Here is a 16790-nt window from a genome sequence, read left to right as displayed (position 1 = left end):
TTTAGCAATTTTAAGTATGACTAGCTTTTGCCTGAGGCTCCGGCAGCGTGAAAAAGTTTTTCCAGGACTCTTTCTTTTTATAATATAAGTAGATACGTCTTATCATGACCAATAAACAAAAATATGCCAAATAAAAGAACAGCAGCGTACGGCTTATGATTTTTTTTAATAATAATTGTAACAAGGTTAATTTTATTTGCTAAGGTTAATGCTGTAAACAGCAGGAAAAAGAACAAAATGACCAGTGCAATACTAACATTAAAATAGACAATCACTAGATGCTATCTCTGTACCAACTTCGAATTATGTTATAGAAATGTTTGTTTCTCAAACGTATTGTCATAAAAGCAATTCCTAATTAGAAACTTGCTACACGAGATTTTCAACGCTTTCACACTTCGCGAAAACAGACCCGTATCTTTCAAACCATTCGTGAAAAGGTACTTTTAACGTTAACAATTCCAAAGATTTTTTGTCAAGCGTTCTTTCTGTGGAACTCTTTGGAACAGAGCAAATAAAACTAGTGCAAGCAGTTAAGCGTACGAAGCTATGTAAGGAAGTATTTCCGAATCCGTAACAAGTAAAGTAAAGTATGTAAAAACTGAGTGTACGCATCAGTGCAGACTGCAATCAATTTCTAAATAACACGTAATCATAAAGTATCATTACGTTATTCTACTTGCACTGTGGCGTCATTAAAAAAACAATATTCATTATTGAGCTATGTATGAATTTACCACCTACAATACAAATCTGTAGGTGTGGTCATTAAATAAGTTTCAGGTAAACAATTATTAAAATTAACTTAAATAAGAGTTTCACTTCTGAAAAAATAATGCCTAAGCTTTAATATTAAAAATGTATACGCTATTGCAGGGATGGCGAACCAAGGCAGGCGTGCCTGTTGTGGCACGTGACAAAATAATTCGGGCACGCAAGTAATATGCCAAACATTGTATTTATATCTTTCTTTGGGCTTCACTTTGCTTAACATCAGGTGCAGTAAAGCCACTTTGCCAAGCACCGATAAAAAAAAACAAATACATAATTGGGTTATAAAAAAGTCGCTAAATGGGGGCACTCGGATAAATAAAACCCATCCTGGACGGCATGTTATGTTAGGCCATATTATTATTTTTTAATGGCACGGTCACCATTGAAGGTTCGTCATTCCTACCCTGTTATATTAACAAATATCTTTAGCAACAAACATAGATTGTATTATTAGTAGAATAAAATTTATATTTGATTGCCAATAGGGCCTATAAGTTACCATAAGTTACCACATATCTAAGTTATTAATATAACAGCTAAGCTATTAAACAACTTTCTGTAAATGTTGCTTAATAAATAACATGGAATATGCGTATAACCTTCTTGAAAGGTCGTCTGTGAAATAATTAATGCTTCTAGCAAATTTGTATCTTTGGTATTATAGAACGATTATATAATTCATATTGCAGTAACTTCTGAAGTTCATAATAATGAAAACAATGCTGAGATACAAATGAAATGTAACGCCGAACCAACTCTAAGCGATTATCTTGTCATAGGGTACAGTTAGATGTTTATATAGGGCTTATAGCTTGTAGTTGATATAGATGTATTTAGGACGCCTGCGAAAACCCATGCTAGGAAACACACGGACTATTTTCCGGAAATCGCCTTTGCACTATACTACCTCGTAGGCCCTCTCCATGTAATAGGAGTTGATAACTCGCGCGTACTAAATAAAGCCTACTCCACGTAAGTTACACAAGCCCATAGACCTACGATGCCCTTCATCTCGGGGTCGCACAATGGTAAATATAGATAAAACAAATTACTAACATACGCTAAAAAAACTCCCGCTACTCGCTTATAACACCCAAATGCCTCAATAGTCACCTTTTATATCAGAAAAAGAACTTATCATACCAGGACTCCCCGACAGACTTTAATGTAGAACGTATATTGAAATTAAGATAAAATATTAACCAGAAATACCTTCTTGCTAGCATAGGTACAAGTGTCTAGAATCATAAAGAACTCACGTAATTGTTCAGTTAAAAAAATGGAAGCATTTTGTATCAGGAACAGATCCGTTCAAAACAGACCAAAGGCTTTAAATGAAAGGTTGAAAAAATCAATAAAAGCCACAAATAGATATATCACAACAAACGGCACATGGCAAGGCGCGAATAGCATACGTGAATGGTAAAGCAAATTAAGTTTACTTGTATTCTTTAGATTAGCAGAATAGCATCACCTGCTGTAATCCTCATACGCACTTCCAGAAATAATACCAGAATTGCAAACGTAAGGACGATAGCGCAATTCAAAGCAACCAACAAAGACTAGAAAGTGAAGGAGACACCAAAATTATTAACAAAGTGCGGGAACAATAAAGAAGGCGTGAAGCACAGAATAAAATTCTCGAATGTTCTTGGCGGAAATCATGATGTCTATAAAATCGAAAACACACTCCGATCGATATGAAGATCAGCAGTTACTCAATATTTGTTGTGGAGCCTTGGCGTCGTTCACTAGGAAGGCGAGGCACGTGCGATGCATTAAGCAAGCCACCGAGCCACCGTGGAAGACCCAAGCGACTTCTTGCTGCTTGCAAAACGCATCGCTTTCTAATCACTAGAATCATGGAGAATTTACCTTAGTAACTAAAAAAGTATGCAGTCTGCATTATAATTAGCTCTTCGGAAAACCCTGTTTTTCCTTCTTATGATGTCAATCATCTTCAAATAGCTTCCATAAAAGAGCAGTGGTGAAAATGTATGTGGTTCCAGTTTTAAAATGCTCTGGGTGAAAGTTTCATTATATTAAATAGAATATAAGCAAAACCTAAAACTTGGTTAATTCGAAAAAGTTGTCGCAGCTTATTAACAATATTATGTTAACAAGTGGGCTACACTGATAATGATGCAGCAGATTTATGGTGTCAACACGGAAAATATGATGACGTAACTAATGTTATTCTAATGAGATGTACACCTCGTCGAGAGTATCCCCGGAAGAATCCGCGATGTGTGAAAGTTCATCACTAATTACACAAGTGCATCATTTGATACGGCAAGTCCAGTGCAGTGGGTTATGGAATATGTGCCGGTTGCACAACTGTTGCAGAGCATTACGCCCCTATGTTCTAATGCTAGGTTCCCTCATTACGACATTGCTGATTTTAGATCACCTACATTGGGTATACGAAGAGTGCATAATTGTGAATGGAAAGGTGTAAAGCATACCGCCTTCAACTACACTTCTATTTAAAGAACAGTTGTTCAATATCTTTTCTCAATATGTAATCTATATCACAATGTTTAAAGTAACAAATTCAAGAAAATACACTTCAAGATCAATGTTTTGTCTTTTATAATATAATTCCCAATAAATGCGCGTCATAAACAGCGTATGCATGTGTTTGATGCATAACGTAAATCACGCAGAGACTTGGAAATGCAAAAAACCAAACGTGACGATATAAGTCATGTCTTCCTATGACGTGAGCAATTTCCACACAATAACTTATGTTTATTTTTTGTGGCTACATATAAAAATTTATATTGTACCGTTATTTAATACAGGAAACAGAATCATAATAACTTTGGTCTGAATAACTAATATTCGTAATTCTATTTGAATAGGTTTTATTAATTCAATGTCCAAATTGTTATTATGGTAGAAGACATAAAATAAATAAATAAAATATGTACATGAAGTGCAAATAAAAACCAATGCAGTACTTAAATATACATATTCGGAATAACTTACTGCTTTACCTACATTGGGTACTATGTTTCAGATCCTAACCTTTCTGTAAACCCCCTAACTTTCTCCAAACTACATTTTCGTCTCGATAACGGCCATATATATCCTGCTATGTGTCTAATTAATTATTAATTTATTATGATATGAGATATCCATACACTACAAGGTTTTGTCCACGAATATGACTCGATGAACCAGTCCATGCCTCATGATTGTTTGTTTTAATCGAACACTTCAACCAATAGAAACAATATCACATTATATTTAACGGCTAAGTTCAATCACTTGCAGCCTTTTATTTATAAATAGCGGTACTCTAATCGTATCGAACACATCATTTTATTAATACACACGTGTCAACCTTTATTATATATGTTGCAGGAGCATGTCGCCATAAATTTTGTTGATTTCGTCACATATCGATGCCGGATTTTCAGCAAAATGTTATTTCTTATAAAAATCCGATTGCTAAAGGTATATATTATCGTAATGAGATTCTTAAACGACGGTACAAAAGGCCATTGGGAACTCACGACCATTGCCTTTCGATTCCCACGTCAGAAAATAAACAATCAACATTAATTACTCTTTTAAAGTGTAGGTCTCGAAAGACTCTCTCCTCATTATCACCAGTTCTAGAAGCTAGCGTTGTATTATTATAGAGCTTTAATTAATCGTTCACGAATCGCGCCAGATCATACTTAGCTTAAAGTATTTTGACTGTTTCTTTTTGCACGTTGCAGGAAACACATACTTAATCCATTTTAATTGGATAATGCTTACTCCAATTTATAAGTATGATATGACTGTTTTTATTTATTAACATATTTTTTTTGTCCGCATATATGTAAGTCTACATACAGACTATAATATACGTAGAATGATTTTTTTTCTTTAAATAATAATTATGAACTGTGAAATTACGTTCCTATGTAAACAAAAACATACGTAACTAAATTTATTCGTCACAACATTGTGAAGAATATTAAATTCTCGGAATCTACGGACCTACTTTTTCCGTTGATGGAACTCAAAAGTCGCGGCCTAATGACCGGCGCTTTACTGACCGACCTCAATATGTGTGATATAACAGTTACGTCGTTCTACTGCGGTGCTTTCGTACGATTGTGTCTCATAAATTTGCGATTTTCGTAATAGTGCATCAAAGGAAAATGTTCCCATGGGCCATGTGAAATCATTATGTAATTTTCGCTCAAACGGTGTTTGTTTAACAATGTAACGGCTTATAAAAAGTTTTTTGTATTTACACAATACCATTTTCGTGTCAAATGTGAATAAAAAATACAAAACAAAAAAAACAAAATTAAAAGTTCTCAACAGATGTTACCTAAAATTTGCGTATTTTGAAAAATTAAACAAAATAGAATAGACTTTCCACTGATCGTAAATGACAATATAATAGGGGCAGGTAGACAAAGAAAAAATACTTTAACACGTTTTAATAATGCGATACCTAAGTACATATCCTATGTTACTTATGGGAAAACTCAAAACCCTAATAACGTCTTCTTGACGACTCCAGAATCTATCAGCTGCGACAAAAAGAATCGACGTTTCTAGGCGGTTTGATAAATTACATTGATAACCAGAGCATGTCAAGCATAGCAATGAATGCAATGATCGCCGTTTCAGGCATACGTACGCCCCTTGCATGGCAATAGGTTTGCACTACCGGAGCATTTGCACAATACACATTGTTTCGTTATTTTTTCGTCTAACAATAGATATTATCACCCTCTACATATAAAATGTGTAGTTTCTATCGCCCTTTCTATTTAAAGACGTAAAAAGTACTGATATAACTATTTATATTTTAATAAATAACACTATAAATATTATGTAACTGTTATAAATAAAAATAATTTTATATCTGCCAATTTGTTGTAATGAAATCCCGTGCGTGCTAAAAGCGAGTTATTCAAATAACCTTTCTATTTTAGACACTAACTAATTGTTTACCAGTTCATGTTGATAAATCAAACCTATGTTCACCTCCAACCTGAAAGCTGCGAGCAATCAATTTTCTAATAACTTTCATCGGCTATTGGAAAAAGAAATTCTATACGGTTTACATTGAGAAGCTAAACCAGACCGAGTCTCAGGAGAAAATAAATACTTTCGCTGACTACTAACTAGTGACCCGCTCTGGTAGACCGAATTGCATTATCTATTGTTTATTATATCTATATTATAACCTCTGGAATCAATATACCTAACAACTCCAGGCAATAATTTTAAATCTATTAGATGCTTTAATCTTACATCCATCAAACTTCGTATAATTAAATGAGAGCTTTCACTTCCGATTTGTTGTAGTACATTAAAAGACAAAGGTAGCTTGTTGCATCACAATTCTTTTTTAAATTAACTGTAGATTGCCTAAGTTTTAAAACAGTAACAAACATAAAAGGTACAAACTACATAATGGGTGGCAATGGACTGAGACGGCATAAAACGTTGTAAGTTCGCTTAAAAATATAATAATGTTAGCGTATTTAAAATAATAAGAACATAAATGGGGTTACGGTAATTACGGTAGCGTACAAGCATAATAAAATAAACCTGAATGTACGTGGCGACCTAAATGTTTGAGGGTTAACTTTCGTATTATACTATCAAACCTCCCTCAAGCATTTAGTACAAAGCTTTCGACCTACCCACAAATCAAAAACATGTTTATAACCGAATACTTAAGGGTTAAAACTCTAGTAGTGTTTTAAGGGTTAAGACACTAAATCTCCAATATAGGTATTGGTCAAGCATTAAGTGCCACAAAGTAAAACCAAATCGTGAACATGTTTGTGAACAAGTTGACCTCGCACCTACTTTTATACAGATACCGTACAGTGATTCTTGAGGACGTCTCGCCGCAAGGACGTTGCACCATTTGTTTTCAATCCACTGCAGCGGCTAGTGACACAGATTCACTTGCCTAACACTCTGATTTGAATTAATTCGGTGTTTGTAAACACATTCTAGACTACCAAATGAATTAGTTATACAAATTATTGATTTAAAACTGACAAACTATCGATCCGCTGTGTGATATAGCACATACAAATATAGGTCAGAAATGTATTGGGCAATAGAAAAACATCGTATTTATTTTTGTCGCCTATGTACTTTAATGTGTACCTTAATTGCATATAATTAAGATCTTTATCTATTACGTGAACATTAACATGAACGCGGAATCGCATTATCTGATGGTGCAGTAGTACCTAATACTTAAGTATACTTACACTGAATATGGTGATTATAGTCTGCATGCAATTTTTCTCATAAATATTACTTATAGTACTAATACTTTACTTGAATTTTAATTACACATATTTTAATTAAATTATTAAAATTACAAGTTCATTTTTATTACTTCAAAAACAAATCTTGATAAGAAATTATATTCCTTTACTCCGTGTTTACATATAATAATTTACAGCATCAAGATTCTCTTTTAGATTTTAAGGGATTTTTAAACAAGAAATAATAATTTTAAAACATGTTCTTATAATACGTAAAAGGTGCCTGCTACAATATATACACTGTTGATTATAATAATTGTTTATATTCTGTATTTTCCTCGTCTTTATTTCCCTTTTCTTCTTTCCCCATTCCCGCACAGTGGTAAAGGCCTTATGACGAATTACAAAAACCATATTTTTAACTTATAACTAGCCCTTGAAACCATTATGAAACTATGTTATCACATGACTGCCAAATATTGAAATGAACCACAATATTTGTTCTTGCTAACATTGCGACATATTCAGGTACGGTTTACAAACTAAAAGATCACGTCTAATAATTCCTTGACACCAATGATATAACTTGATTCTTGAATAAATATTTAAGGTTGAATGTTAGATAAACTATTTTTTGGCGCATGAATGGCTGTAAAACGTAAATAGATCATTTAAAATATGTATATATCACTTTATTGCTCATACTCTACTTAAAAACCTGAGCTTGATATGGATATGGACATAGGTCTATAGACTTCGGTAAGGACTTTCTCTGCAATGACCGCATTATAGAACACGTCTTGATCGACTACTACAGGTTTTACTCCATAAGGCCTACTCACAGAGTCTTGATCAAATTTCACCAGACAAACGATCGACGGCTCTAGACATTTTATTTACATTCGGTCGCTTGTCAAAAAATCAAAGGCACCGCAGACCGCACACGCATTTAAATCTCTAATTGTTTTTAGTGTATTACTGAATAATACGCTACTTAATGAAATCCTATATTTGTAGGTATTGTATTTTTGGAAAATCACAACCGAATATTTGGTTATGACACATTGTAAAATAATAGGTATTTGCTGTAAAATACATTTATTACACAGGTAATTATAATAAATCCATCGACTAGTTTATAATAATTGTTGTTAGTACTATGAAGATATAGCTTAGCTTCAGTAAAGTGTGCATTATTATTAATTCATAAAACGTCATACCATCTAAAGGTCGTCTTCGTACAAAAGTAAAAGGTTAACAAGACATGAATTTAACAATCGCATTTTATTATTTTATTGCTAGTATCTACAAGTCTTACTATTGGCATTGTTTGTGACAGTGTTATTATAATTCATTTTCATGGCAAGCCACTTTTATTACTTTAATAGGGTAGCTTGTGAACACAAAATGAGCCTGATTTACATGAGAAGAGTTTCTCGCGCGAAACGAGATTATGAACAGAAGATTCTTGTTTCCGGGGTCGTGATTGTATAAGTCTTGCTTTTAACTAACTTATCATATTTTTTGTGAATGAACATGAGTGTTTAATATAAACAATAAACGCATCATAATGCCTTAAGAATTAAATTTGTATTAAACAACTATTTAAAGCACTAAAACTATGTATATTGAGCAAATACTTTATTTTTGGTGGAGTTACGTTCTCTACGTCTTACAAATAACTGTCACACAAGAATTCTGTCACTGTATACTTTTACAAATATATCGTATCGGTCATTTTATAATTACTAATAAGTTCAAGAATGATAATCAGTTTATAAATAGTCTTATAAAACGGGTCAATAATTATAAAAAGTAGCAGAAAGTTTTAACCAATTAAGTGGTCACAATATTATAACACAATCGTGGCATGACTATTCAATAGGTACCTACTTGTTAATAGTTGTCTTTCATAGTCTCGTACACTCCGTGCTAGAAACTATTGTTGTGTGAAGGACCCTTTATGATCGTGTTATCGAAATTCTTTCTTTATAAAAACATAACCAGTCATTCTACGAAACACAAATGATTACAGTACCCAGTCTCCTTAACTATTAGAATAATAATAATTACAGAAAATTGCCCAATCGTATGGAGAAAGTAAGTAGATGTCTAACATTTATCACTGTGTATTTATATATGGACAAATTATAAAAAACACAACATGCCTGTAATAATAGGGAGTGATCACTACGTTAGCTCGATAAAATAAATTTTGTTTTGTCTTTAATCGATTTAGTCTATTGAGTTTTTTACTATAGTATGTAACTAACAAGAACAGGTTTAATAAAATAAATTTACTATAATATTCATAATTAAACATAACATTTATTTATCGTAAACAAAACTCTATCAAGTAAAGTCGCTCTACACCACGCGGTCTTTTGATCAGTAAATTGTAAGCGCACACGTCCGTAAAATTGAAGCGTTTATGTCGCAAAAAAATTCAGTTTCGTTCGATGTTTCTGTATCGGGGAAAAATTTGATTGGAATCAAAACAATTTTTATCAATTGCTTTAACTGTAGATATTTTTCTGTATGATAATGATTGATGCTTTGTATTATTATAAGTAATGTAAAGCTACCAGCTGAGGGCATACAATATCGTATGTAACTGGTATATTACAAAAGTAATTACAAGTACATTACAGAGACATTATCGTAGCCACATTATTGTCATAACTACTGTCTGCTCTGTATATAATGCTGCCACTTTAAGCACAAAAACAAATTGAGTTAACGTTATGACGTAATTTATTACATTATAATTCCACCCATCACTTCAAACATAACTGCATTTATTCATGTCTCATATTTTATGAAATACTAGGTGTTGCTTGCGGCTCCGCCCGCATGAGAAAGCCTTTCCAGCTACAAAAGTCTCTACACCACTGTAGCAATTTACAGCGCCATCTGTACAACGCCGACGCCAAATAATTAAAAAAACTGACAGAAAATCCCAATATTTTCCATGGGAGCAAATTATCAGAATCGTGTGCTAAATTTCATCCAAATCCGTTCAGCTGTTATTGCGTTTAAATCTAACAAACATCCAAATATTATTATATTTTTTTGTTTCCCCTTGGGTATAACTAGCAAAATATTTTATTGGTGATAACTGATAAGTTGTAAAGGTATGAATGCACAAAATAATTTTAACATATTCATACATTAGCACATATTTCAGTTACATTAGAAACTTCCAACAATAACAAATAGTGTTTGTCACATTTTTAACCTCAAATACTATTTCATTTCGAAACACTCAATGCAGCTATATATTTGGGTCTGAGTAGGTATATTCAAAAGTGACAGTGACCGCATTGATAAGTGTCCGAGAGAAAGTATTTACTGGGAGCATGCAAACAGTTACGCTGCACCGCACCATTCCAATTATACCTGTATACTGACTGATAATTACCGTACACATTAAAATAACAGTTATTATCATCTTGATCGTGATCTTCCTGTATTTATTCATTTGGCAGCAGCGCGATGGCCAGTTTTATCTTAAGCATGTATTAGCTGTCGTGGTAGAGTAGAAGACAAATTATTATAACAGTCTTACAGAAAACCGGATTGATCTGTCAGCTTTGCTTTCGCGTTTCAAGCAGTCAATGAAATTGCAATCCCACAAATTTTCTGGTCGCGTCGTTATCAGTCCACATTCCTATTCCTTAACCGTCTATAATGCATGTATAATTTATCTAGTGTGTTCGCATGTGAATATGATATTCATCATCAGAAACCATTCTTACTGCTTAACCCTTTGCTTGCTTTCCAATATATAACAATTCCTTACACGAAAAACACAATAATTTTACGCTTCTTCAAGTAACGATGACTCATGTTTTCTAATAAAGAATTCTAAATCTGAATTATAATAATTTAAATCCTCTTTAATCTACTATTTTTACAAGACTTTCCTTTTATGTACCGCCTTAATTCCAACAAAACCTTTTAATAACAAATAAAACGAAACGCTCTTGTGTTTATTTACAAAAATAGTGTACGCAATAAAGATAGTCCAATTGAACATTAGCTATTACGTAGCCGCGTAACTTGCGTGTTACTATTACGGCAAGCAACCGCCTCGCGTTGACGTCCTCCATTACCGCTATATATTAATGTGAATGCTAAACACTCGAACAATAAATTATTGGAGTGAAAATTTAAGTATAATTACTTTCTGTAATTCCATGTGATTTGAGGTAAAATGTTACACATAAAATTAATTTATTATACTATACGTACTAAACGTTACTGGGAAATCCAGAGTTGTATTTATATTTAAGTAGGTAATTGTTTATAAGTAAAAAACTCTAACAAATGACCTAAAATACATTCCAACATTCGCTTAATGAGTGGAATGTGCGACAACAGCAATTACATAACATTTATTAAAAAATTATTAACATTTTCTGAATATTTATTTTTTTGTTAACTTTAAAAATCCATTACAAATAAACTATGAAAATTTTGTACATCTTAATCGCGGGTCATCTTAATTTGTTAATAACATTTGGCAACTTTCATATGCTAATAAGTAAATCCTTGAGATACATTATTTTAAATGTCATCCCGGATCGAATGAGCACTCATATTTTTAGGAGTTTTATCAGGAATCAATACTTTTTTGGACGTTAACAGGACTATAAAGAGAACTGGAACCCATCACAGTTAACATTTAAAATGGTACACAAAAACGCTTGTTGATTCTGATCACATAAACCACTGAAACCTGACACATATCTAAATCGTCTTCAGAATTAATCCACGCGTCTCGATTTCCTCTTACAATTGCGTATACGTAATAAATTTTTCAAACCAAAAGACATAAGCTGGAAAACATTGCAATGCAATTCCGCTATTTGTCATTCCCCACGCGATGTTTCCTCATCGCATGTAAACTTCGTACGTTATTCAAGAATTTTAAGCATTCGCTTGGAATACTTACGTTATTTAATTTATTTGTCTAATTAATAAGCGATTACAATGTGCGCATAATATTCGTTTTCAAGCCACAAAAACTTATAATTCAGTAGATTAGTTATCATCTATGGGGCAAATAATCAATTTACGCTGTTCGTTGTCAATCATCATGTAGAAACCAACACGTCAACGAGGGCCATCAACTTACTACACAATATGTTTTGCGATGAGGGAAACATAATTTTTGTGAATTAATTGTGAAAAAATAAAATAAATTTCTGAAAAAATAAAATATTATGACGTCACTGTTCATGTATATACATAAGCAGTCCTTTTTGTGTCGCGGGGAAAATCCATTTACGGACCCCCACCTCCGAGGAGGCGGGGAGTGTCGGACTCACCGGCGCCTTCCACCCAGCGATGCTAGGAGTCGCCCGAGATGTAATGGGCGATCGCTGGGTGGGTCCCTACCAGACTTAGCGCACCGGAATACCGACTAAAACCCCGCGTGGGCCATCATCGGCGCATTAGGGACGGCTCCGGAAAACCTGAGCAGAACGCATGGATTGCGCCGGAACCGCCCCTGCGCAGTGCCGCTTTCGCGGCCCGACTCGGCGGGGAAAGGTCCGTTCCCCGCACGCCGAGCGTCGCTGTGGCGACGGCGACAACGTGAGGCCTAGCCCTTCACGCTGTCGCCCACCCCGTGGGCCGCCTTAATGGATGGTAGGAGCGGCGGCCCCGGTTGCCCACGAGGCGCAGGGCGACGGGTTAGACACCGTCGCCCCGACGCCTCCTTCTCCTCCTCTGGCGGCGGCGGGCGGGATCGGTCTGCTCCTATCCGCTCCGCGGCCTCCTTTCTCGCGACATGGCACGCTCGCAGAAGGAGGCCATAGCTCGCCACGACCTCCGACTGCGGACCATGGCGGCGACCACGGTCGGCAACGAGAGGTCGCTTCCGATGACGGCCAAGAGAGCGCTGCGCTCTTCCGTCCAGGCTGGGCACTCCTCGAGAGTGTGTTGGGCCGTGTCCTCGCGGCAGTTGCCACAGTGGTGGCACACGGCGGACTCCTCCTTCCCGGCTATGCGACACAGGTATGCACCGAAGCACCCGTGCCCGGTGAGCACCTGCGTCAGCCGGAATATCGGCACACCGTGGCGCCTGTCCAACCACTGTCGAAGGACGGGTCGCACTGCCGCGACAGTCTCAAGCTTCCCACTCGGGCTCTCCAGCCTGAGCTGCCATTCCTCCACAGCGGCGTTGCGGAGGGAGACCAGAGTGGTCTCGACCTCTTGGGGGCTAGCCTCTGTCCTCGGCGCAAGCTCTCTTCCCGCCACCAGAAGACAGAAGAGAGAGCCCGCGCGTCGAGATCCCAGGGCAGAGTGCCCGCCAATACGCAAGCCGCTTCGTGTGAGATCGTGCGGTAGCCCCTGACGATACGCTGCGCCACCATGCGCTGCGGTCTTCGCAGCAGCCTGACGCAGCGGTCGTTCAGGGAATTGGCCCATACAGGAGAACCGTATAGGGCCATAGACCGCACGACTCCAGCGTACAGATTCCGGCAGGGATTGCCAGGACCTTCGACGTTTGGTAGCAGACGGCCGAGAGCACCGGCCGTCCGTACCAACTTCGGCGAGAGAAACATCAAAGTGCGCGCGGAAGTCCCATCGGCTGTCCAGATGAAGACCGAGATACTTCATCTTTGAGCCGACGGGTATCCGCACGCCCTCCACAGAAAGATGTAGGCACTCGATGGGCGGCCTACTCCGAGGCCCATGGAAGGCAAGGGCCTCGGTCTTGTGGAAAACCACCGCGAGACCCAGTCGCCGAATCCTGCGCACCACCAATTCGGTACCGAATGAGGCGAGCAGGGACGCCCTCTGAAAGGTCCTGGCCGTCGCCGTCACGAGCGTGTCGTCCGCATAGCAGACGACGGCGACGCCTCGAAGGTTGGTACCACGGAGCACCCAGTCGTAGCCGATGTTCCACAGGAGCGGCCCGAGGACCGAGCCCTGCGGGACACCGCACGACATCGCTCTACGGTGCCACCCGTCAGCGCCCGGATACACCACGTACCTGTCACGACAAGTACGAGCGCACCAGACGCCGGAGATAAGGTGGCACCTCGTGATACCGCAGTGCCTCGTTGATGCAGGCCCAGGGCATGGTGTTAAACGCGTTGGCGATGTCTAAGGACACCGCCAGCACGACCCTGCCCCGAGCGACTGCATCCTCCGCCAGTGCTTTCACCCGCAGAATCGCGTGAATCGTGGATCGGCCGCGCCTAAACCCGTACTGGCAAGCGGCCAGATCCGGGCCGATCCGTTCGAGATGCCCGACGAGGCGAGCGTGTACCACACGCTCGAACAGTTCTACACACCTCGTCGAGCAACACGATCGGTCGGTAGGCCGATGGCGACTCTGCGGGTCTCCTTCTTTCTTGAGCAGGACAAGCTTCCCCGTCTTCCACCGCGACGGGAAAGTGCCCTGCTCAAAGCACGCGGAGAAAAGGCTACGGAGCCTCGTACCCAGTGACTCGACAGCGAGGACCCAGACACGTCCGGGTACACCGTCGAGCCCCGGAGCCGAGTTTTGCTCCGCAACCGAGACACTGCCACCTGGAGCTCTCCAGGCGAAACCTCCGGGATATCCTCTGCCGGAATCGACAACGATGGCGCCGATGGACGTGGCGCCATCGGTGGAGGAATGGCCTCCTGGGTGGCCGGAAATAACGCCGCGACAACGTCCGTCACCAGATCGGCTCGGAGACTCTGCGTCAGCGAGGGGCGCCCACGGGCGGAGCTTGCTCAACGCCATGCGGTACGGGCGTCCCCACGGGTCGCTGTCGAGAGTTCTCCGAGACTCACGTGCCGCGGCCTTTGCTTGCGCAATGGCCACCCGCAGCGCTCTCTTGGCCGTCTTGTGTAGGCCGTGAAGCAGCCGCTCCTGTTCATCATCGCCGGGCGGACGGGAATGACGGCGGCGGTGTCTGGCGAGTCGACGGCGCGCAGCCATGCAGGACGCGCGTAACTGGGTGAGCTCCGCCGACCACCAGTACACCTGTCGCTTCGGAGGGAGGCATCGGGCCCGGGCATGGCCGCGTCGCAGATTTGCGACATTGCCCCCGAACTCCGCCTCCTCTTCGACCCGCACCGGCCCTGCCGGTACAGGAACCACGCCTGAACAAGAGCGGCTTCCTTCACGGCCTCCCGGTTGAGCCGCGTAACGGCCCAACGCTGGCCGCCCCATCGTCGGGAGGTCAAACTTCCACTGTTGCTGGGCTGGTTGGTCCGGGGAGTGGAGACACTGAACCGTATGTACCGGTGATCGGACAGCGTCTCCTCCTCCACCAGGACTCTCCAGCCCTGGACACGGCGGGCTAGGTCCGGGGTGGCGAACGTGATGTCCACCACCGAACCCCGTTGTGCCGCACGCACGTGTCCTCCGACCCCCGATTTGGGACGACCATTCCTGAGGAGATCGCCCATTCCTCCAGGGCCCTACCGCGCGTCCGTCACCGACGAACCCCAGGCCAAGGATTTGGCATTGAAGTCGCCGGCGACAAGCACAGGGCGGGGCTGGCTGCTTTGCACCACCAGGGTTCCCAGCCGAATGAGAAAACTCTCAAATTCGGCTAGGGATCTGTTGGGGGAGAAGTAGGCTCCCACTACCCACACCCCCCCCAACAGAACCGCCACACATCCGGTACCCTTCTCTACTTTTTCGAAGGGCGGGGAGCCGGCGGCACCCCGGGTGATGACAGCCACCGAGCCGTCAGGTCCCCTGCCCAGTCATCCCGGGGAACGAAATACGGCTCGCTGACTACAGCCACGTGGATTGACCACTGCGCCAGGCTCTGAACAAGCAAGTCCTGCGCTCTGGCGCAGTGATTGATGTTCGCCTGGAGGAAATGTTTTGTGCCATGATTTAATGGGCGATCTCCATCTCCACTGGGTGGGACGGTTGCGGACGCGTCACAACCTCAGCACCTCCTCCCGCGACGGTTTGCCGGGAGGGGGGGGTCGAAGAGCGACGCAATCCTTGCCGCCCACCCTGTGCCCGCGGGTTTGCCGGCAGCTGCGCACTGCGCAATGCGGCTCCGCGGAACAACCATATGGCTTGTGGCCCTCAAGACCGCAACGGTAGCAGATCCCGCTGCGGTCCACCCCTGCAGTGCATTTAGCACCTACGTGCCCCCGGCAAAGGCACCTGTAACACCTTTGGGGCCTCGGCTCAGGAGCCGGACCCCGGCGGACACGAAGCCTACCAGGACGCGTCCTGCCCTGGCGCCTTATCCGCCACCTTTGCCGGGCACTGGGCCCACGCGGCGCCCAGACCCGAGTGCTCGATCTTGACCTGGCCCACCTTCAGGTCCTCGATCGAACACTCTCCGATTTTGGCGATAGCCGTTGCGACATCGTCAGGGGTGACGGACTCGTCAAGCCCTGAGATGCGCAGCTTCTGCGTCATGACGGGCCGGGAGACGCGAACGCCTTCAACCCACAGAGCGCCTCCCTCATTTTGATGACGAGGGAGTCGGCTTTCGCCTCGGACTCAGGTCCGGGCACCTCGAAAAGAGTAGGCACCGGTGGCCACCCGTCGCGCCTTCATGCCGACCCCGATGCCAAGGCTGGCCAGGTCGACTTTGCCCCTGACCGCCTGCAGGGCCTGGGCGTAGGTCGTGCCCCGTTCTACCGCCTCCGGTGCTACCGTCAGGGTGACGGCAGCCTTCTTCGGAAGCTGGGGCACAACCTTGCGCACCACCTTCTGCCTCAGCCGGCATTTGGGGCGTTCGGCTTCGGCGGTCCTCCTCTTGTTCCTCTTCCCCTGCCGCC

General features: G+C 41.4%; 1 protein-coding gene across 2 annotated transcripts in view; it reads left to right on the top strand.

Moving 5' to 3' along the window:
- Window positions 1–16790, top strand: part of LOC115441118 (pancreatic triacylglycerol lipase) — a 40131-nt gene that overhangs the window by 519 nt on the left and 22822 nt on the right. The window lies entirely within an intron of this gene.

The sequence above is a fragment of the Manduca sexta genome, chromosome 26, assembly GCF_014839805.1.
Source record: "Manduca sexta isolate Smith_Timp_Sample1 chromosome 26, JHU_Msex_v1.0, whole genome shotgun sequence".
NCBI lineage: Eukaryota > Metazoa > Arthropoda > Insecta > Lepidoptera > Sphingidae > Manduca > Manduca sexta.
Note: the sequence above shows the minus strand (reverse complement) of the source record. Positions and strands in the feature narration are given on the sequence as shown.